The following is a 23,034-nucleotide window of genomic DNA, read 5'->3' on the forward strand; positions in this document are numbered from 1 at the left end:
GCCCCGGGGCGGAGGCCGGGGCGGGACCCGCGCTGCGATCGGCGCCGGGTTTCTCGGCTTCCACCCGGATTCTCCCTCGGCTCTCCCGGCCGATTCGGTGCTGCTCGGCGACCACGTGACGCCGGCTGCCTTTGACCCCGGTCTCGGAGCGGGTAGGGGGCGGGGGCCGAAGGGGGTGTCAGAGGCGAGACCCGCGAGGACCCCGCGCAGCAGCCTAGGGCCCTGGGGGCGATGACCCCGGGAAACAAAGCCCGGGGGAAACCAACAAGTTATTCGGGGTCAGAGAGGGAACAGCGCTGGGGGTCGGAAGAGGCAGCAGAGAGAAGGAAGGGACAAAGACCCGCTCCCGCCGCGCCTCCGAGGGCCCGAAAGCCCAAGAGCACCCAGGCCAGGCCCGCGGGGCTTCCCTGCGCCGCCGCCGCTGGGCTGGCGACAGCTGTCCAGGGCCTCCTCGGACAGCTCCCTCCGGACAACGCGGTCTCCGCCAGAGTGACACCCCACCCCCAGGACCTCCCCCAGCACACGCCCTGCCCTCTGCCCAAACCCCTGCATGTCTTTATCGGGGTTATCCTGCTCCCGAACTGACTGGCTCATTGTTCTCCAGAATGTCATCTCCCCCAACAAGTTGTTCCCAGCTGAACCCTCTGCCTGCCAGCTAACAGGCGGATGAAAGGTGGATGACCTTGTGCCAATTTCTTTTCCCTCGGTGCCCGTTTCCCACCCCCACTGGCATCCCATCCACCACAAGGGCCCTGCATGTCAGGCAAGGTATCCCCAGTAAGCAGATGGGAACGCTGAGGCCCAGAGAAAGGAGAGGACTTCTGCAAGTCATGTGTAGCCAAGACCCAGCTCAGGCCTTCCTGTAAGATGGGGGACCAGCCTGGAAGATGGGGGCGTTGGTTGTGAATCCTTTAAGGAAGTTATTTTATTAATGATACTGTTTGCCAGGCCCCTCCCCTGGAGATCCTGCTTCTGCGGGTCTGGAGGTGGCCCGAGGCAAATTTGGAAAACTGGATTACTGGATTATTAGGACCTTCAGCAGCTCAAGATTATTAACCTCAGGAATAAAACTCCAAAACTCTCAGAGAAATCAGAGCAATCAGAGCAAAGCACAAGCGCATGAAGAACCAAGCTGGCCATGTAAGGATTGGACAGACCCATTGTTTCCCCCAAGGTAACCCCTTGTGCTGGGGAAAGGGGCTTCCTATCGGCCTACTCCTGTCTCCTGAGCGGAAAGATGTTGTGGTTAAACACAGACACATCCTGGGAGATGGGGCCAGGCTTCTGCTTCCCATGGGTGCCCATGGGACACCTTAGGGTGCGGTAGCACAATCAGCTACGGCTGAGAAAATAGCACAGACTAGCAGATCCTCGATCTGGTTCCTGTGGCAGACAATCCAAAGTCCCTGCAGATGGCCTGGGTCTTGGGCACAGTAAGCAAGCCCCTTAGAAGGTCGCCGTGCCTGCGTGCAGCCCTGTGCACCTCTCCTTCTGACGAGAGGGGCAGGGTTGGGAGGCACAGGGTGTGCACTCTTGAGCTGTTTGGGATGACCTGCACGTCCTTCCTCATAGCCTGCTGGCACAGTGAGGGCAGGTGCGATGGCCCGAGGGAGGGCAGCCTGTGAGGAGGGGGGCGGCTCCGAGCAGGGCCAGGGAGAAGAGATGGGAGGTAGGCAGGCCCTGCACAAGGCACACCTGTGCCAAGGCAAACCTGAGTGTTGCCGAGGAGTGGACGGAGCAAGCAAGAAGCAAGTGTGAGCAGGAGGCCTGGCAGGGCAGCGGACGCTGAGAGAGGCTGTGTGCAGTGCCACAGGGAAGGCAGTGAGCAGCCCTGTGTGCGCCCCGGGCACCGTGAAGGTGTGTCCCCCTTGAGTTGGGGGCAGCCTGCGAGTTGGAGTGACTCTGTGTCCCTCACAGCCTCTCCCCCTCCTCCCCAGTCGTCAGCGGTGCTGCTTGCTGAGCTGGGCCAAAGCCTTCCAGCTGGCTGTCCCCCAGGTCCACAAGGCAGGTGGGGGACTCCGGGGACTCTCCGAGAGCTGCCCTCCTCAGGCCCAGTGACCCTCCTGCACGCTGGACAGCTTCCTCAGATCCTCCCAAGCCAGCGCCAGGTCAGGTCACAGGTTGACCTCACTGCGCCTGGCCCCGTGCGCGTACCCCATCCCCAGGTCTAGTCAGGGCCCACATCCTACCTGAAAGCTGGTCCCACTGCTCCTGCCTCTGGGTTTGTTTGTTTTGTTTTTTGAGACGGAGTCTCACTATGTAGCCCAGGCTGGCCTTACACTCCTGGCAGTCCTCCTGCCTCAGCATCCTGAGTGCTGGATTATAGGTATGTGCCACTGCACCCAGCTTCAGTTTTTTCTTTTCTCCCACCCAACCCCATCCCACCCTCCTCATCACTGCCCCCAGCCCAGGCCTCCCATCATCTCTGCCTTGATCCATGTGGATGACATCTTCCCTTCACCCCTAGCCCCGGCTTTAATGCAGCCTGGTGGTGCCCTTTCCTATTGAAAACCACCAGCAGCTCCCTCTCCCGGGATAAAAGCTCTGCCATGGCATCCAGCTCCACTTTGGGGTCCATACCCCACTTTCCCCTTCAACTGACCAGTGCCTTGTTAAGGGTCTGGATTCAATCCAGATTTCCTGGGTTTGAATCCTGGCTCTGCCACATTTAAATTACATGAACTTGATCTGTTTTTCTATTTCCGTGCTGTTTCTCATCTCTAAAGTTTGGGTAAAAGCTGGAGTAGTGGCTCTCCCTATAATCCCAGCCCTCCTCAGGAGGTAGAAGGATCACCACGAGTTCAAGTCCAGCCTAAACTACACAGTGAGACCCAGTATCAACAAATAAATAACAAATAATCTGTATAATAACAGCATATGCTTCCAAGGGCTGCTTGTAAAAATTAAGTGAGCGACCTATGGAAAACCCTTAGTGGTATCTGTCACGTGGAAGCACCATATAAAAGCTCACTGAATGATTCACTGGGACCGTGTAGGTTCCAGGTTAAACTTCATTTCCTCCCAGGCCTTCCTGAACCGCCTAACTCAGGCCATGTTCCTGGTACACACAGCCTCTGTCCTCAGCACCTGCCAGGGTCCTTGTCGGTGGACTGAGTTTGTCTCTGACACGCCTGACCCCATGTCCCATGCAGCACCAGCGCATCGCACACGGCAACCTGCGCATCTTGGCTGGCTGCGAGATGGAAGGAGACTGAGCAGATTTGTCACAGAACAGAGCACACTGCCTACCGCTTCACGCATTCACTCGCTTGACACTGATTGGTGAGCACCTTTTCTAGAATCTTCCTCCCGCCATCCTGCTGGGAGGAGGTGGAGATACAGGGATGAACAAGCCAAACGTTGCCCCTGTCCTCAGCAATATCCTGTGCAGTCTGCTCCAGACACACTTCTAAATCCATAGGAAGATGGAATATCATGTAACCATGCTTTTTTAGGTTTCTGGGGTTTTGTTTTGTTTGAGACAGGGTCTCACTGTGTAGCCTAGGCTGGCCCAGAACTCACGGCGATCCTCCTGCCTCAGCCTCCTGAGTGCTAGGATTACAGACGTGGGCCACCATGCCCACCCCCAACCATGCAATTGTTATGATTTATAGTGATTTCCTTACCCAGGAAGCTAGGGGCTTTGGAACAATGAAATAATGAAAGTGAAAAATAACTTTAAAAAATATGCCCTATGCCTTTAGCCAGTAGAGCAGGCAAGAACAAGAGTAGATCCTGTTCTAAGCTTATTAGGTCAGTTCCTTTTTCCTCCAGGTGAACCTCCTAGTCAGCCCTCAAAGCCCTGTGTAGGCAGCACTAGGAAACCTTGCTGTTCTGGTTAGAGACCTGCAGGGGCCCCAGTCACAGCTCTAGTGATTTTCTGGGAATAAAGAGGGATTTGTCAAGGATAATCTAAATTTCTTTTTTTTTTTAAACAAGGTCTCACTGTGTAGTTCAGACTAGCCTTGAACTCACTATGTAGCCCAGACTGGCCTCAAACTCATGGCAGTCCTCTTGCCTTGGCCTCCTGAGTGCTGGGATGACAGGTGTGTGCCACCACACCCAACTAAGGATAATCCAAATTTCAGGGGGCTGGGGATTTAGCTCAGCGGCACAGCGCCTGCCTGGCAAGCTCGAGGTCATGAGTTCAATTCCCGGTAACAGAAACAAAACAAAACAAAACAAGAAAAACAAAACCAAATTTCATGTCATTTATTTCTTTCTAAAGATAAAAGGTGATACAATGAATGTATAACTACATCTGGTTTCATGTTAGGACTTCAGTGGGGGCCGAAAATAACCTCTGTGTGCCCATGTGACCTGATTTGTGGTTTGGAGAACACGGTCACCATAATTACAGCACTGACCACACAGTGTAGCCATTTCCTCCTTTCCTCTCCTTTTACACACGCATGTGCACGCTCACGCACAGCACAAGCTTTTCAAAAGACAAGGACTCCACTTCCCAGCAGACTTGGACGCGTTAAACAAATAAGATAATCTGTAAAATGGGCAGGCACCCAGGCTTCAGATGGACAATGGACAGAAGCTGTTCTGGAAACCAAACACTCCTGGAGATGGAACCCCAGGAAAATCAGCAGCCGTGAATGGCAGCTTGCTCTGGTGCCTGCACTCGCTGTCTTATGTTTGTGATCCCAGTCAACCAGTCAGGTGGCTCAGAGATGTGAAGCAACTCCCCCAAGAGCACACAGGCAGAAATCCAGGTCTATTCTACAAAGAGACTGCATTCCTGTCGCCAGCTTCCCTGCCTCTGGACTCCGGGGGCATAGGGAGGGCCTCCAAATCAAGATGCCCCGGCTTGGCGTTTCCTTGCCCCACTGCTACAGGGTTCCCTGTGACACACACTGTCACCGGTGATGCTGCTCTTTGAAGAGCTTATCGAGCCAGTGCCCAGCACAGGCCCACCTGGCGGCCGGGTTTCCGGTCAGGCAGAACCGAAAGACGCAGGCCCGGTATTCCCTTCCCCACGGCCAGCACAGTCCCTTTCATATATAGCAGGTTTTTCAAAGACAAGATCTTGCCATGTATTTCAGGCTGGGCTTGAACTCACTATGCAGCCCAGTCTGGCCTCAAACTCATGGTGATCCTCCTGCCTCAGCCTCCTGAGTGGTGTGCTGGGATTACAGGCATACATCAATATACCCTGCTATTTTTCTGGCTTTTAAAAGCACCATCTTGCTTTTACACCAACTCTGGACAGCCCCACAGCACAGCCCTAAGAGGCAGACACATTGGAGAGTTTACAGAGGAGGAAACGGTGGTTTGGCCACCCTGCAGGGGAGCCAAGCAGCAAAGAAAGGAAGGTCTTGAGGTCCGGCCCAGGGCTTTCAAGTCCCTGGAGCAAGGTTTCCTTGGACTTAGATAACTGAGAAGGTGGGTGAAAGATCTTCAGACTCCTCACAGAGGCGATAAGGGCTCTGCAAACAAACGTAGTTAATTTACCCTTTCACTGTGTGCACTGCCTTGGGCATCACAGGCAGGGAAAACACCCCCAGCCCTGCTGGTTTGCAGTAAACCGTGAACACTAGAGGCTCAAAGTACCCTGTGGGCAGGGCCGGGCCGGGCCAGGCGGAGGCAGCAGTGGAAGGCCAGGGCAGCCTGTGCTGTCCACTTCCCTCCCTGCCCACCACTCCATACACAGTCCCCCCTCTTTTTTCGGTGCTGGGAATTGGGCCCAGAGCCGTCACACAAAACTGTTCAGGCTTAGCTTAAATTTGCAGTCTTCCTGCCTCAGCCTCTCAGAGTGTTAGAATTACAGGTCTGCACTAGCATGCCCAGCTTGTCTTTTACTAGTGATTAAACACAAAGTTGTGGTGGTGCCTGGCTGTAATCCCAGCACTGGGAGGCTGTGGGAGGATCACTGCAGGTTCTAGGCCAGCATGGGCTAAACAGTGAGTTCTAGGCCAGCCTGAATTACATAGCAAGACCCAGTCTCAAAAACGTAACAAAACCCAAGGCCTCAGGCATTGCAGCAAGCAGGCACTCCACCACCGAGCCACAGCCCTACTTTGTTCCATGTCTGCATTGTTCTCCTGACTCTGCTGGCACCCGAGTTTGATTCCAGAACTAGTCAAATTAGTCCAATTCTCCTTCCTTACAGAAAATTGAGAAACTGAGGCCCAGGGAGAACAGGGAGCTAAACCCGGACCAAGGAGGCTCGGGGCTGTTCACTCTCTGGTTCTTCAGCTGAGAAGTGGGGAAGTGGGGAGTGGGGAGTATCCCCCACTGCAAGACACAGGTCCGGGCGGTCAGGTCTAGACCCAGGGCTGGTCCTCAGCTAGGGGAGGGTATGGGAAGAGCAGGACGGACCATGAGGGGAAGGAAGCTGGCCTGTTGACGGGCACAGTGGCCAGCCCGCATCTGCGGCTATCTGCTCCAACAGGCATGGAAATTCTTCCCATTCCAAGGCCCTGCCTCCACTCCGGCCTGTCTGGGCTGGATCTGCCCTGGGATGAGCTGGGACTGAAGGAGAGAGGAGGGAAGGAAGCGACACAACTCACAACCACGCTCGCTCACCCTCCCCCGCCACCTCCTTCTCTCCAAAGCTTGCCCTCCGGCAGCGCCTGGACTTGAGGGCAAGTGGTCCACTGTGCACTCACCCGCCCTACCGTGGCTTCCACTGAGTATCTCTCGAATGCAGATAATAATCCTCAGCCCACAGTGTTGTTGAGAGGATAAATGAGATATCAGGAAACGGCTTAACACCATGCCTATCATGGCTACGGTTGTTGTTATTTTTACCTGACATTTCCCTAAATTACTGGGCCCTCTGTCTGCCTTCCTTGTGTCTCTGTCCCTGTTCTCTCTCTCCCTCCCCCAGCCTCACTCCTACGCTGCCCCAGGTCCGCTTATCTGCCTGCCCTATGATCTACGCCAGGCAGGCGAGGACTGGCAAGGTTTGGGGTTCCTTCCGCTGGAATGCCCTTCCTTCCATCTCTTCCCACCTCCGCCTTCACCTCCTCCAGAAAGCCGTCCTGACTGCCCTCTGGATGAGGACCCTTGAGTGGGCTGTGTCCCCAGTACTGCCTTGGAATTCCTATCAGTAAAAAGGCCCTTCTTTTTCTCTCCCCAGAGTGTCTTAAAATTGAAGAACCTGAGGGACCCTTAAGTCCTCCTACTGATATCTGCGCCCCCGCCCCCGGCCCCCCAGCTGCATCCACCCATCCCTCACACATCTTCCCAAAACTGGGAACAGCAGGGCCCGGAGACCACAAGATGTAGGCCACAGGCCACTTCCCCAGGTGGACAGGCCAGATAACCCAGTCCATTTCTGGGGCCCCAGGAAGTGTTCTGCTGAGATATGGGTGACTTACGGGTCCCAGAGGGCTGGGGTGGCCTGAAGATCCCCTGCAGGCATGGGTGTTGAGGGGGTTCTGAAGCCCGGAGGTCCGGGGCCTAGGAAGGTAGGAGCAGCCCCTGGCTCCTTGCCTTTCCTGGGCTGGGGGAGGCAGACGGTCCTGTGAGAGCCGGGGAAGTAGCATGGGGACCAGTGAGAAGGTGAAAGACATCTCAGGACGCAGGTCCCACCTGAAACTGGGACCCTCTCTACAGCATTCAAGAGCACAGGAAGGCCACAGGGGTGGCGCCAACCTGTAATCCTAGCACTCTGGCAGCCTGAGGCAGGAGGATCTTGAGTTCAAACCCAGCCTGAGCAGCTTAGCAACTCAGCAAGGCCTTGTGTCAGAAGAAAAAAGGGAGCTGAGTGCGGTGGTGCACACCTGTAATCCCAGCACTCAGGAGGCTGAGGCAGGAGGATCACCATGAGTTCTAGGCCAGCCTGAGCTACTTTTTGAGACTCTGTCTCAAAAATAATAATAATAATAATAATAATAAAACAAAACAAATATAAAAGGGGCTGGGAATGTAGCTCAGCATGAAGACCCTGGGTTCAATCCCACTACCAGAAAGAAAACTAAAATTACAAATTCCATTAAAAAAAATTCCACTAAACTCAGCTATTTCCTTCTATGTATCTTCCTGAAGGGGTTAAAGACATCATATCACAGTAATGTGTGCACACCCCTGTTTATAGCAGAATTCGTAACAGCTAAGTTTGGGCAGTGGTCTATATGTCCAACAGCAGATGAATGGATGGGGAAAATGTGGTATTTACACACCATGCAACACAACTCTGCCATAAAGTAGTAGCCACATTTTTGTTTGTTGGTTTGTCTTTGTGCTGGGGATATAGGGAAGCACATGCTCTAGCACAGAGCTGCATGCCCCCAGCCCGCAGTTTAAAACATCAAAGAAACAAGTGCAATTAATTTTAGGAATAGACTGTATTTAACCCGACCTACCCAAATGTTCTCGTTTTGACGTGGAACTAATGGGAGGAAATTATCAATGTGGTGTCTTCGACTCTTTGGTTTGTACACAGGTCCTCAGAATCCCCTGTCTTCCCCACTTGTGGCACATTCCAAGTGCTCCGGAGCCACACGAGGCGGGTGGTTACAGTGCTGGGAGTGTGGTTTAAAAGTCAAAAACCCCATGACTCACTTTTCTAACATTCCAGCGTGCTGCTCCTCTGAGATTCCAGAATTCTGCAGTGTCCCGAGGTTCTATAATGCTACAACTGTACTTCCACCAGATGAAATGCGCCCCGAGACTGCGTGAGGAGAAGGCTTTTTCCCCCACGTCTCTGCTGGAAAGAAAGCCGGATCCACGCAGAGCCCGGGGGCGGGTTGCGGCAAGGAGTCTCCCCCTATGGCCCCCACCATCTGCCCCCACACTGTCCCTCCAGCTCCTGTGCCCTCCCTCCCTCCCTAGGGACCAGGCTGGAAGCGACAACTCCAGCTCTGAGTCCTGCAGGGCGGGAGGGGTGTGGCCCTGCCTCTTTCCCTAGGTCTCGTGCACTTTGGGGAGGATCTGGGGGTCGCTGGGCAGATGGAGCTGGGGAGTTCAACCTCCAGATGGACTCTCCCGAGGGTGGGACTGGTCTCCATTTGCTCCAGGCTGGAGCCTGAAGCCCCAGGAGGGCAGAGGTCAGGGGCCCACGTGGGGCTTGGAAGGCCAGAGGCCACTATGAGGGTGCATGATCCAGGCCTTTCACAGGGCAGATGGACACCAAGACCCAAGAGCAGAGGGCGTTTCCCTGGCGAGGCCCAAGGTGAGTGTTGCACTCTGCCCACAGGGACACCTAGGAGCCACGAGTCTCTTCCTACGAGCACACTCCCTGCCCCACCCCACCTGTGGGGAAAGTCAAGGAGCAAAACTGGTACAGCAGGAAGTCAAGGAGGCTCAGAAGCCAGGAGTGGTGGCGCACGCCTGTAGTTCCAGCACTCAGGAGGCTGAGGCAGGAGGATCGATGCAAGTTTGAGGCCAACCTGGGCTACACAGTGGGTTCAAGGCCAGCCTGAACTGTACATCAAGACCCTGCCTAAAACAACAACAACAACAGCAACAAGGGGGCTGCAGGAAGACCCACGGTGCCACGTCCCAACGTGTGTGTTCTGGGTTTTGGGATGTGCCTGGGTACACTTGTGCTGCTATCATAAAGTTTTACAGACTGGGTAGTTTGGGTGTTTGTTTGTTTTTGGTTTTTGTTGTGGTGGTGGTGGTGGTGGTGCTGGTGGTAGCAGTGGTGGTGGTGCTGGGGATTGAACTGAACTGAACCCAGGGCCTTCACTCTGAGCTATTTCCCCAGTCCTTTTAAATTCTCTTTTTTTTTTTTTTTTTTTTTTTTTTTTTTTTTTTTTTGGTTTTTTCTCCGGTACCGGGAATCGAACTCACGACCTTGTGCTTGCCAGGCAGGCACTTTTGCCACTGAGCTAAATCCCCAGCCCCTCCCCAGCCCTTTTTATTTTTTATTTTGAGACACTAAGTTCTAAGGTAGGACTTGACTTGTTACCATCCTGCCTCAGCCTCTGGAGTGCTGGGATTACAGATGCGCACCACCACACCTGGTTTGGGGGTTGGATTTCAACAGAAGGACCTTGGGAGCACACAAGCATTCAGACCACAGGAGAAGCGTCCTTGTGAGAACCTTGTCCTAGGCTCCCTTGGCCCCAGACCTCAGCTCTGGTGAGGGCTCAGGCACCAGCAGCACTGGGAGAGGCAGGAAGCTGGGGCTGAGTGCTGTGTGGAAAGAGTTTCTGTTAACAAGGGGTCGGCTTCCTCATCTGCTCCCTCACCCGTCCTTGGATCCCACTCTAAAACCCCCGCATAGCTGAGGTCCGCCGGACCCACACAGGCGCCCACGAGCACAGGCAGACCGAGCGCCTGCCATCAGCACACAGCTCCCAGCCCCAGTGCCATGCAGAGGGCCAAGGCCAGAGCTTGTCTCTGCTCCCTCGTTATGGGTGGAGAAGCTCAGCCCAGAGAGGGGCTGTGACTCTGTGTACAGAGCCAAGGGAGGCCGGGTCTACGTCCCCCGAGTCACTGGCTCAGCACCCACCACCCAGGGAAGCCCCTCTGCTCCAGGCTCCCAGATGCTCTGCAGCTGGGCAGACAAAGGTCAGGAGGCGCGGAAGGCACATTTTCCACACGCTGCTTCCAGGCCGGGCTTCCCCTCTGAGGAAAGCCCCAAGGTTGTTCCCCACGGTCAGGAGAACCAGGGAGGAAATGACAAAGATCCTGCGGCAGACGGTGACAGAAAGCAGCTCCATGTTCGGCCTCTAGGGATCTGGCTCTGCCAAATCATCAGTGGGAGAGGGGTGGGGTCCGGAAGAGGGATCTGGAGTCCAGATCTGCAGAACACAGAGCTTGGAGAGAGGGACCTGGACTCGGCACCCAGAGCTGTAGCTGCTCAGGAGCCCTGTGACCCGGCGGCGCCTGTGGCATCCCGGCCCCCTCTGGTAACTGCTCGTGTCTCAGTGGGGAGAATCTGAACGCGTATGACGAGGCGCATGAATAAATGCTAGCACTCACTCCGCTGTCCTGGGGCCTGTCCAGCAGCCCATCAGGTTCCATCTGCCACCTTGGTGCCATGTGCTCTGCAAATGTTCACTGAATAAATGAGTGAGTGAGTGAATGAATGCCGGCAAAAACACAGCAAAATACAGAGACTAGCTTCGAACTAGAGATCTGACAGACCATCAAGCAGCACCTTGCTGGGTGGTTCCTTTTCTATTTTTTTTAATTTAAAAAAAAGGGGCTGAGGATATAGCTCAGTGTCATAAGCACCTGCCTGGCAAGTGCAAGGTCCTGAGTTTGATCCCTGGTACCACAAAAAAAAAAAAACAAAAAAAATTAAAAAAAATTTTTTGGACACAGAGTTTCACTGTGTAGCCCAGGCTGGCCTCAAATTCAAGAGTGATCCTCCTGCCTCAGCCTCCCAAGTGCTGGGACTACAGGTGTTCACCACCACAATGGCTTGGGCAGCCTCATTTTAAAAAGAATATGATTGGGCTGGGGATATAGCTCAGCAGCACAGTGTCTTGCTTGGCAAGCACAAGGTCCTGAGTTCGATTCCAGGTACCAAAAAAAAAAAAAAATGGTTGCACGGCAAATGTGTAATAATTTAAAAAGTGGTGGTACACAATACTGAAAGAAAAAAATAAAATGGTAACAGTAACCTTTCTAAAGCACTGATTATGTGTCAGCTTTGTTAAGAATTTAAGAACTTAGCTGGGCATGGTCGCTCACGCCTGTAATCCCAGCACTTGGGAGGCTGAGGCAGGAGGATTACCATGAGTTTGAGGCCAGCCTGGGCTACACAGTGAGTTCAAGGTCAGCCTGCACTACAAAGTGAGACCTGCCTCAAAAAAAAAGAACTTAAGAGCACTCAGTTCTCCAGGATGCACGATAAGAAGTTTAACTGTTCTCCCCATGTTGCAGATGAGGAAACTGAGGCATGGAAAAGCCAAGTAGCTCTGGGTGTCACTGCAGCACAGCCCAGACTTGGCCCAACTGGCCTGACCCTCACAGCTCACCTTCTGCACTACGACGGCGCTGAGGGATGCTGCCTCCCCTTCCGCTTACTCAGGCGACAGCTCCCACAGGGCTGAGCCCTGCTGCTCAGGCTAGGGCTGCTCCAGGCTTCCCCAGGTCTTGGGAGGCTGCGCAAATCAGCCCTGAGGACCGTGAGGGGGAGATGAAGCGGGCCTTGGGTTGGAGGCTACTTCCTGCCCTAAAGCAAGGCAGGAAGCAAGGCCACAGAGAATTTTGGCTTCAGCTCCTTTGTCCTCCCTCAACTCATCCTCCCACCCAGCCGCCCAGCTTCTGAACCCTTCTCTCTTACCAACCCCAGACGTGAGCTTGAAGCATCACAGAAACACTCTGCCGCAGGGACTGGGTAGAACGGGAGGGCACTTTTCTCTGTGGGTGGGCAGATCTGGAGAAAGCCGAACCCAGATGGGAGGGACGGGGGGTGGGGGGGGTGGGCGATGCAGAGCGACCCACACTGCACAGTGGCGTTGTGCCGCCGTGGCCATCCAGAGGACAGGAGGGTTGGACCGTTCTCACCTCCCTTCAACAGGGGAGAGACCGAGGCCCGGGGGAAGCGCTTGCTCGTGACCGTGCAGGGTCTCGAGGGCAGAGGGACGTGTGTGCCCCAGCCTCCCGAGACTGCAGGGTGATACTAACTGTTATTCTTACCGCAGGTATTTACCAAGCTGACTTGGCCAAGCGCTTTCCTTTCATTACCTTATTTAATCCTCTCAGCAATTAACTGGTGGTTCTCATTTCACAATGAAGAAACTGAGGCTCAGAGAAACAAATCAGCTGCACAAAGTCCACGCAGTCACATCCGAGCCAGAGTGCCAGGCACATCTGCGCTCAGGCCTGTCTGGCTGCAAAGTCTCAGGCCTCCTGGGTGAGGCCGGGCCGCTTCCACCTGGGCCGGAGGCCGCACCCGGTTCTCAAAGCCGAGCCTGGCGCAAGTCTGGCCCCCCGCCAGCTCAGGGTGCTGTTTCAGGCCTGGTGCACACTTAGCAAGAGCTGTGGTTTGGGGGCCACAGAGTGGGACCACATCTGTGGGTGAACGGTCAGCAGCAGCACTGGGTCCAGGCAGTGTGGGCCGAGGCAGCCTCGTCCGTGAGCGCCAACCAGATCACCACCCACTCGGTCACTCCTTTCTTCATTTACTCAAACACTGCCTGGTGGTGCCCTCATATTCCTACACATAGACACACACTTCTTTTGCCAACCTCCCACCCAAAGCCAGCAACATAATTTGCAAGGTACAGTGCAAAATGGAAATGCAGAGTGCTTTGTTCAAAAATTAAGAATTTTAGAGACAGGTGTGGTGGCTCCCAAGTACTGTAATCCCAGTACTCAGGAGGCTGAAGCAGGAGGATCACCGTGAGTTCGAGGCCAGCCTGGGCTACAGAGTGAGTTCAAGGCCAGCCTGAACTATATAGTGAGACCCTGTTTCAAAAAATAAAAAATAAATTAAGAATTTGAGGATGGTTTCACCGGTACATTTCTGCAAGCCCAGTTACTTTAGAGGCTGACAGAGGGGGGCTGCAAATTTGAGCTATCCCAGGCAACAGTGAGACGTCTCAACATAATAATTAAAAAAAAAATAAGGGCTGAGACTGTAGCTCAGTGATAGAGCGCCCCTGTGTTGGATCTCCAATGCCACCACAAATAAATAAATTTTTAAAATGAAAAAGAATTTCAGGACCGCAAGAGCACAGGACCTGTGTAACTGCAGTGGCCGCTCAGGGCCCCAGCTCTGCGGCCGCCCCCTTGGCCTCCAGCTACCCGCTTCCTCTCCACTCTCCTTCCGCACCCTCACTCAGCCTGGCTCCGCCTCAGGGCTTTGGCCAGGGCTATTCTTCCCGTCTAGAAGTTTCCCAGCTTTTCCTCCATCGTTCACGGCTCTGCCCAAACATCACCTGCCTGGCCCCCCAAGCTAAAGCAGCCATCCACAGCATGCTTCATTAAAACGCTTCATTCCCTTCAAGCGGGGGGACGGGGGACTGTGACCTGTGACCTTCTGTGCATCCGTGGGTTTATGGGTTAATCCCATCTTCCCCACTAGAGTGTCATCTCTGGGGGAATGGGCTCCCCGCCTGTGCTGTTTGGCATCTACAGCTTGCAGCACAGTGTTATGTTCAGCAGCTGTAAGACAGTGAGTGAGTGAGTGAGTGAACGAATGAATGGGCACAGACACCCAACAACACACACCCTCCCACCCCTGCACGGCAGACAGCGCGGGCATGTTTCCCAGTGCAGGCTCCCAAGACACCCCGGTGCAGACGGTCGGGAGACCGAGAGGTAGGCAGGTCCCAAGGCCTCGAAAGAGGAAAGAACGGGCAAGGTTGAGAGAAAAAGAAAGGAGCGGGAGGAGGAAAAAGCGGGGAGAGGCCAGCAGGAAGTCAGGAGAGGCTGTCGAGGAAGGGGAGAGCACGTTGAGCTCAGTGATAATCCCATCTCTTCGCTTTATTAGCGAAACTAATTATTACTATTAATACCTGGCCCCTCCCCGGCCCTTTCATCCCAGCTGGTGGGGAGGTTTGGAGATGAAACACAGGGGGCCCTCAAATGCAGTTTCCTGGGCTTCACAACCACCAATTAAGCCTGGCAGCCCCTCCAATTATCCCGGGCCCAGGGACACGGGCCTCCTGCCTCAGTGGCTTTCCAGGTGGGAGCGGCAGGTGGCCGCTGCCAAGCTTGGCCCTCCCTCTGGGAGTGATGCTGAGTCGCTGCCACGGGGGGTGGGGCTGGCAGCCGAGGTCGAAGGGGGAGGTGGCAGAAAGAGGAACCCACGCCAGGTGGCTGCTGCTCAGGAGCCCTGCCCCCAGCTGAAATTACACCCCAACCCTCAGGCTGCCCCCCGGCACCCGCGCGAGGGTCTGTGAGGCTCTGGACCCTGCCAGATGGCACAGGGAAGGGGGCTTCTGGGAAAGGCGGCTCTAAGCAGACAGAGAGCCAGTAGGTCCGGCTCCTCTTCAATGCCCCAGGGTCACCCTGGTCCAGGTCCCGGTCTGCTCCATCCTCCAGCCCTCAGAGGCCTCTTCTCTCCAGCAGCCTGGGCCACTGCCGCCCAGCTCGTCCCGCATAGCTGCAGGGATGGGCCTCACCACCTCCCATGCTTGAGCTGCCCACACTGTGGGGGGTTTGAAGCCATCTCATCTAATCCCTCGGCATTAAATATAATCTAGAGGTTTCTGGAGTGACATCAGCAGCCCTAATATTTCCAGTGAGCCCCAGCTGCTAGTCCCATCTTTCCGCTAGGATGTAACACTGACTCAAAAACTCACAGGGCCTGAGCTTGACTCCAACTTGCACCCAAGTCATGACCTGCCCCAGGCTGCCCCAGCTCGGTAAATAGTTCCGTTGTCTACTGTGGCTCATGTCTGAATCTGGAATCATTCCCACCCATGTCCAACTCCTCGGAAAATGCTACACACCCTGCTTCCAAAGTCCCCCTCAAACCTATTCCCAAATCTTGTTTCGGTTTTTTGAGATCGGGTCTTGACTGCAGTCCAGGCTGGCCTTGAACTTGAGGTGATCCTCCTGCCCCAGCCTCTCAGGTATGTGTGCACCACCAAACCTGGCTTCAGATCTGGTTACCGTTCTCCACCCGCACAGGTGCCATCTTGGCCCAGCCACTATCGCCTCTCACATGCGCAAGCACTCCCCTCCCTATTTCTGCACATCTTTTCTTTTATTTGGGGTGGGGGTTGACACAGGGTCTCACTATGTAGTCCTAGCTGGCCTTAAACTCACTTCGGCCTAGGCTGGCCTCAAAGTCATAGTGTCAGTCTTGCCTCAGCCTTCTGAGTGCTGAGACTAAAGGGCCCCCCATTAGCGTCATCTTTAAAAGTTCACTCTGCTTTTGTTTGGAGAGCCAGCAGAAGATGAGCAGGAAGCAGAGTGAGGTGGGCCACACCTGTAATCCCAGCACTCAAGAGGCTGAGGCAGGAGGATCGCTTCAAGTTCAGAGCCAGCCTGGGCTACACAGCAAAACCCTGCCTCCGAAAACCAAGAACAAGCAAAAGAATTTACACCGACAATAAAGTAATCTGAGTCTGGGGGCTGTGCTAAAGCACAAAGGGAGAGTGCGTACACCAAGGCCTTGCTCACATCGCAGCCCTGCCCAGGGGGAGGTCCTAACTGAAGACGCGCGTGCACGGACACATACATACACACAGCTACCCCACGCCCTCCCCGCACACGCAGGCCCCAGCTCCAGCCCCGGGCGGGCGGGTCCCCTCTCGGCAGCGCGGGCGCCGGCGCCATCTAGCGGCCGTCCTGCGCCAGCGGCGTCCTGCTCCCCTGGGCTCCTCTCGCGCGTGGAGCCGCTGCCGCGGACCCGCCCCGGCCGAGCTGGGCCCCAGAGGTCGAGGGGCGCCGGACTCGGCCAGACCCCTGCGGTCTGTGGTCTCGCTTGCCCTCCCTGCCGAGCTCGGCCGGCTGCTCCTCCTGGAGTCCCCGCGCGGCCGCCTCCCCCATGCAGGGCTCCGGAGAGCGCGCAGGGCGCCGCCTGCGCCGGCCGCTCGGGACCGCAGGTCGCGCGCCTGGTTTGACCCCACCCCCACGCAGGCCGCTCGGGCGCGCAGACCCACGCCCGGCTCCGGGACAGGCCGCAGCCGGCGCCGCCAGTGTCCTGGCTCGGTCACGGGGAACAACCCACCCTCCCGGGCCCACGGCTTCCCCTCTGCACCCTTCCGTCTCTGCCCTTTGCAAAACTACCTTCCACGGAGCAAACAGCCTGCGGGCAAGGACAGCAGGGACTGTGCCCGAGAGGGCAGACGGGCTCCCTGTTGGGCGCTGGGTGCAGCACAGCGGTGTCCAGCTGGCGGGTGTTTAGAAGCCCTCGGATCTGAGGCGAAAAGCATCGGAGCTCCGCAGTCAGCTTCCTTGGCCCCGACCCGCGCGCCCGGTTTCGGCGGCGCACCCAAATGTCAGCCGCGTGCAGTGACTGATCTGGTCCCGCTCTGATCCACCGCCCACCCCTGGGCCTCCCTCTTGGCCGCCATTGTGCAGCCTGTGGGGCCCTGGCAGTGCACCCCATCTCTCGCGCACCCTCCTCTCCTGGGCCCCCAAGGCCTTCCTCTGTTCCCAGGAACTCCAGGACTGCGCTGCGGAACCCCTTTCCCAGCCTCCTGCACGGCCGGCCTTGTGCTAGGAGCCTGGCTCTCCCTGCTGGGGTGCTGGCCCTGGCCGGCTTCTCAGTGGGTTTTCCTCTTCCTTCCACAACCCCTGAAGCGAGGGGAGGCAGAGGGGAAGGGAGAAGCGGAGGAAGCAGGATGCTGCCCCCCACCCCCCTACACACACACTCATTACTGCTCAGGCACCCGCCCTCCCCCTGCGGAAGCCCCGCTTTAGTTTCAGGTCCCCTCACCAGCGCAGGGTGAGGTGGCCCAAGCCCTGGGTCACACCCTAGCCTTGCTGAAGGCTCTGCCCTGGGCTCCTGCGCCATCCATCTGTTAGGGTTCTAGCTCTTGGTCACTTCAGGGTTCATAAGGACGACGCTTCCAACACCCCAGCCTCCCGTCCCCGGACCTCATCTGTCTCGTCTTCCTGCCTGTCTTGGCCCCTCACTGGCCCTCACCCCGACACTTGCTGCTTCTGCTGCCCAGCGTGAGTGCCCCGCTCGTGCTCAGTCGTCTTTGTCTTTCCCTTGCGCTCACCCTCAATTCCTTTCAAACTTACACCTGCGGCCATGGAGCTGAACGTAGAGCAGCTCCGCCCCCGAGGGAACCTTCACTGCTCCCCATGGAGCTCCGTGTCAAGCTTGTCTCACCTCAGATCTTCAGCTTCTCCCCTACTCTCGGTCTTACAGCTGGCTGCTGCCTACTTCCCTGCTGAAAACTCCTTCAAAAACATTTCACATGTGTGGCCAGGTGTGGTGGTGCACACATGTAATCCCAGCACTCGGGAGACTGAGGCAGGAGCATTGCTCAGAATTCAAAGCCAGTCACCCCGCCCAAGCCCAGGTCCTTGTACACGAGGAGGTGCCTGGCCACTGAGCTACACCCAAGGCCTGTCCCTGCTCACAGTCCTTAGAGCACTGCTGTTTACACCCAGACCCTCGGTGGCCACAGTCTCATGACCGCTTGGGAGTCTATACGCCAAGGACTCCCAAATGTACACCCCAGCACAGACCCACGCCTAAATCCCAGGTTCATCTGTCCCAACACCCTCCTGGATGTCTTCACTTGGATGTACTGGTCAGCTTGCCTCTTGCTGGGTAAAATGCCTGACAAACACAACTTAAAGGAGGGCTCTGTTGGGCTCACCGTTTCAGGAGTCTCAGTACATGGTTTCTGGCTCCAAGGAAGAAACACCCTGGGCGAGGGTGTGGTGCAGCAAAGCAGCTTGCTTCATGGTGGCCACGGAGCACAGCCTCCTGTGAGAAAAGAGCTCACAGGAGAGACAGGCCCTGCAAGGCACGCCCCAGTGACCACCCCACCTGAGCCCCAGCTTCTAGCAGCACATTCCAGTGGATGAATCCAGTGGTGAGAGCGGTACCCCACGGCCCACCCACCTTCCCAGGGGGCTCCTAATCCACTCAAATTGACGTAAACTCAGGCATCACAATGTGTAATAAAAACCCACTCTCAGGCCTGAGACTGAACACCTGATTCCTCTAGAAGTGTGCTCCACCTCAGCCACCCCAGTCCCCATGGCTGGGCAACTTCATCCTTTCATGTGCTTTGGCCCTAAATGCCGGAGTCTCCCTGTCAGCTCTCTTCTTCCACGTGCTACCTCTGCCCTATAGGAAAGTTGGATTGATCCCTTTTTATGTTTTGTTTCTGTTAAGAAAAGGTCTCACTATGCACTATGCAGCCCAGACTGGCCTTGAACTCACAGGGATCCTCCTGCCTCAGCCTCCCCTGTGCTGGGACGACAGGCATGTGCCACCGCCCCTGGGTTTTCCCCGAGTTTATTGCCAGAGCCTCCTCGCTGTGATTGCTGCTTCCACTCGGCCCCTTCCCCCCACCGCTGAGTCTCCTGCACTGAGCCCCGTGGGGAGCTGAGAATAGAAGACAGATTCTGGGCATCCTTGGCCCGAAGCCTGCAGTGCTCCCTCGGAGTAGAAGGAGCCGTGAGCTCTGCCCTGTCCCATGACCGCTGGTCCTCACACCACCGGCCCTGCTGCTCAGAGCAGACACCAGGCCCCCTCTGCCCGTGAGCGCTGGCCCCTGCTAGTGCACCTGCCTGCACCAAACTCCCAGAAATGCTGCCAGGGCTTCCGCTCTCCCCTTACCAAGCCTGGGGCCACTGCTGCCCAAGCTCCCACCTCTCCTTTTAATTCTGCCGCCCCACCCCTCCTTCCAGCTCCCAAGAGTTTTCACCCTGCCTGTTACTTTCTTCCATGGTACTGATCATGTTGTAACTTAATAAAGGCCAGGCATGGTGGTGCACATCTGTGATCCCAACACTGGGAGGCTGAGGCAGGAGGATCGCCTTGACTTCAATGTCAGTCTGAACTACACAGCAAGACCTTGTGTCAAAACAAAACAAAACAGAAAGAAAAAGAAGCAAGTCTTACTCTGTTGCCCAGGTTAGCCCCAAACTCCAGGGCTTAAGCAATCCTCCTGCCTCAGTCTCCAGAGTAGCTGGGACTATAGGCATGTGCCACCATACACATGACAAACAATTATTATTATTTTTATTCTTTTTTGGCAGAGCTGGAGATGGGCCTCAAGGTCTCCCATATACTAGGCAAGCACAGTCCCACTGAGCCACATCTCCAGCCCCAAGTGTGTCCTACTTTTTTTCTTGCCAAATGTATTTTTTCTTTTTCTTTTTTTTTTTTTTTTGAGACAGGGTCTCGCTGTGTAGTTCATTTCAGGCTTGCCTTGAATTCACTATGTAGCCCAGGTTGGCTTCATCATAGCAATCCTCCTTCCTCAGCCTCTGGAGTCCTTGGATTACGGGCATGTGCCACTATATCCAGTAGTAACTGTAATTTTTTTAAAAATACTACTGTTATCAGGTAGCTTGCTTCTAAAAAGCAGCTCGCCAACTAAACATTATGGGGTTTAGGACTGCTTGCTTCTCCTTCTGGAGTTGGATTCCAGGTTCTTCTAGTCTCAAACAAAGAATTGAATGAAAGGAGCAAAAAGCAGTGGCAAAGTTGATTTGAGAAAGTAAAAAGGGAAGAGTGGGAGGGAAACTTGCACTGTAGAGTGAGCTGGGGAGGAGTGAAGCGGAAAAGGGGCTGACAGCCAAGGTTAAAGCATTCGCTGTGGCTGGGAACAGTGCAGGATACTGTGGAAAGCTACATGGCACTTGCTCCTCCTGGCTGCCTTGCTTTTATGTTGCCCAAATCTTGAGGACACCTGGGAACTACATCCTGAGAGGTGGGTCTCGAGAGGCGGTGCTGGGATCCCACACCTCAGGCTGACGTCAGGTCCGGGCCGTCAGGTCCGGGCTGTCCTGTTGAAAACCTGCCCGAGTTCTCTAAAGAATACGGGTGCAGGGCACTGGGGACTGTTCTGCGCATGAGTCAGGGATCTGGCAGTTAACAGGCCATGTCTACTTCCCCAGCCAGTTTTGCCATACCCTAACCTCCTATCTTAGTACTGAGGATTGAATTGAGGGTTTCATGCTTGCTGGGGAGCACTGCTACCACTGAGCTACATGCATCTTGGTCTTTTAACATTTTTTTTTTTTCTATTTTGAGGCAAGATTTTGCTGCGTTGCTCTAGCTGGCCTTGAACCTGCCATCCTCCTTTTCTTTTCTTTCCTCCTTCCTTCCTTTGTTCCTTCCTTCCTTCTTTTTTGAGACAGAGTGTCACTATATAGTTGAGGCTAGACTTCAACTCACTATGTAGCCCAGGTTAGCACAGAACTGGTGGTGAACCTCCTGCCTCAGCCTCCCCAGTGCTGGGATTAGAAGTATGCGCTCATCTGAACTTTATTTTTCACTAATTCAAAAAAAATTAATGGGTTTCGTTTTGGCAGATTTATATATGCATGTAACATACTTTAGTCATTTTCATCTCCCATCACCCCCTTTCCCTGTTCCCCCAGTTTCACATTTTTGGGGCTTCAGTGTGTTTATGTATTTTGCTCACACCAGCCCTCCTGTAGCCGCCCTCACACTCCTTCCTCTCTTTCCTCATCTTTTGTAGCCTCCACATATCAGCAAGAGCGTCCAAGATTTGTCTTTCTGAGTCTGGCTTATTTCCCTCAATGTGGTGGCCTTCAGAGCTACCCATTTTCTTGCAGATGACAGAATTTCATTCTTGGCCACTGTGAACTGTGCTGTAATAAACATGGCATGCCTGTATCCCTGCAGTATGCCGACATTAATGGCTTCAGCTATAATCCAATCAGTGGTATAGCTGGATCAAATGGTAGCTCTACTTTTAGATTTTGAAGAACTTTTATAGTGATTTCCATAGTGATTGTACTACTTCACATTCCCACCAGCAGTGTCGAAGGGCTCCTTTCCCCTCAACATCCTTTCCAACTTTTTTCCTTTTTTTTTTTTGAGATAGCTTCTTGCTCTGTAATTCAGGCTGGCCTCAAACTCGTTGCAATGCTCCTGCCTCAGCCTCCTAAGTGCTGGGACCACAGAGGTGTGCTACCATGCCCAGCATTTTTTTATTTTTCTTTTTTGAGGCAGGGTCTTGCTATGTGGTCCAGGCTGGCCTTGAATCCTCACAGCAATCCTCCTGCCTCAGCCTCTCAAGTGCTGGGATCACTTGCGTGTACCACAATACCTGGGACTTTTTGTACACTTGCTGACTGTCTTAGTTACTTTTCTTGTTGCTGAGACAAAATACCCAACACACCCAAAGTTAGAGGAGGAAAGGTATTTTGGTCCACAGTTTGTAGAGTTTCAGTCTACCATTGGTTGGCTCCAGTGAAGGGTGGCACAGCAGACAGGCACTGCAGATGAGAAACAATTCATGGCAGGCAGAAGGCAGCAAAGCAGCAAAACAGTGAAGTAGGAGAAAGCAAATGATGATCCACTTTCTGTCCCTTATACTCCATCCAGGATACCTGCCCTGAGAGCAGGCAACACTCACACGCAGGGTGGGGCAGCCTTAATCCTACCCAGAGCTATGCCAAACCAATCAGTGGACTAATTTAGTAATCACACACCCTGATCACACCATTACACACTCTAGATTCACGCACCTCTGAAAAGATCCACCTATGACTGCATGAGGCTTTGAGGGGACACAAGCCATAACAACGATAGCCATTCTAACTGGGGTGAGATGGAATCTCAATGTAGTTTTGATTTGCATTTCCCTTGTGGATTTTATATTTAAAATAATAAAATTTAAAACTAAAGTTGTTTAGCCAGGCATAGTGGCAGCATCTATAATCCCAGCACTGAAGGCAGAGGCAGTTCAAGGCCAGCCTGGGCTACATAAGGCATTCAAGGCTAGTCGTTCACATGGTGAAACCCTGTCTCAAAAAACCAAAAATAAAATAAAATAAGAAGAATTTAGGGCTTTCGCACTGAACTGCATTCCCAACCCATTTTTGAGACAGCATCTCTTGCTGGGGATATAGCTCAGTGGCACAAGTGCCTGCCTGGCAAGCACGAGGTCCTGAGTTCAATTCCCGGTACCAAAAAATAAAATAAAATAAACAAAAGATTAAAAAAAAGACAGACAGCATCTCACTAAGTCATCCAGTCTGTTTTTTGGTTGTTTTTTTTGTTTTTGTTCTTTTTGTTGTTGTTGCTGTTTTTTTTCCGATACTGGGAATTGAACTCACAACCTTACACTTGCCAGGCAGGCACTGCGCCACTGAGCTAAATCCCCAGCCCCCAAGTCATCCAGTCTGGGCTCGAACCTGATTCTTCATCTCCCAGGTACTAGGATTATAGGTGTGTACCACCATGCCCAGCTGATACTACATTTCTTAAAAGAAAAACTTCATTAAGCTGATGCCTATTACAGTCATATCAATTCTAGGACACAAGCCAAGTGTGGTGGTACACGCCTGTAATCCCAGCACATAGGAGGCTGAAGCAGGAAGAATGCCTTGAGTTCAAGGCCAGCCTGAACTACACAGCAAGACCCTTTCTAAAAGAAAAAATTCTAGGATACAAGAGCTATTTATTAAAATTTTATTATTTATTTACTTTTTTAAAAAGTATGGAAAGCCAGGCATGGTGGCACACGCCTGTAATCCCAGCACTTG

At 54.1% G+C, this 23,034-nt stretch overlaps 1 protein-coding gene and 2 long non-coding RNA genes across 5 annotated transcripts in view; 1 reads left to right on the forward strand and 2 right to left on the reverse strand.

Moving 5' to 3' along the window:
• The window catches only part of Ndst1 (N-deacetylase/N-sulfotransferase (heparan glucosaminyl) 1), a gene marked incomplete in the record, with an annotated part of 61,786 nt that extends 61,679 nt beyond the window's left edge, over positions 1 to 107 (reverse strand). For both annotated transcript variants that reach the window (XM_013512250.1, XM_013512251.1), the window contains 1 exon segment: positions 1 to 107.
• A 152-nt stretch (positions 108 to 259) lies between these two features.
• LOC102015103 lies at positions 260 to 9,340 on the forward strand. Of its 2 annotated transcripts, XR_260264.2 has the most exons (4): positions 260 to 862; positions 949 to 1,174; positions 3,153 to 3,282; positions 8,537 to 9,340. It is a non-coding gene; the product is annotated as an uncharacterized LOC102015103 (long non-coding RNA). The 2 variants fall into 2 exon arrangements; XR_260263.2 differs by having other exon boundaries at positions 693 to 1,174.
• LOC106148085 overlaps positions 5,116 to 23,034 on the reverse strand; it is a 19,172-nt gene continuing 1,253 nt past the window's right edge. The window contains exons 2-3 of the long non-coding RNA XR_001233217.1: positions 18,156 to 18,265; positions 5,116 to 5,438 (exon numbers count right to left, since the gene is read on the reverse strand). This is a non-coding gene — a long non-coding RNA (uncharacterized LOC106148085). The remainder of the gene's footprint in view (positions 5,439 to 18,155; positions 18,266 to 23,034) is intronic.

The sequence above is a fragment of the Chinchilla lanigera genome, unplaced genomic scaffold, assembly GCF_000276665.1.
Source record: "Chinchilla lanigera isolate Chin_1 unplaced genomic scaffold, ChiLan1.0 scaffold00014, whole genome shotgun sequence".
NCBI lineage: Eukaryota > Metazoa > Chordata > Mammalia > Rodentia > Chinchillidae > Chinchilla > Chinchilla lanigera.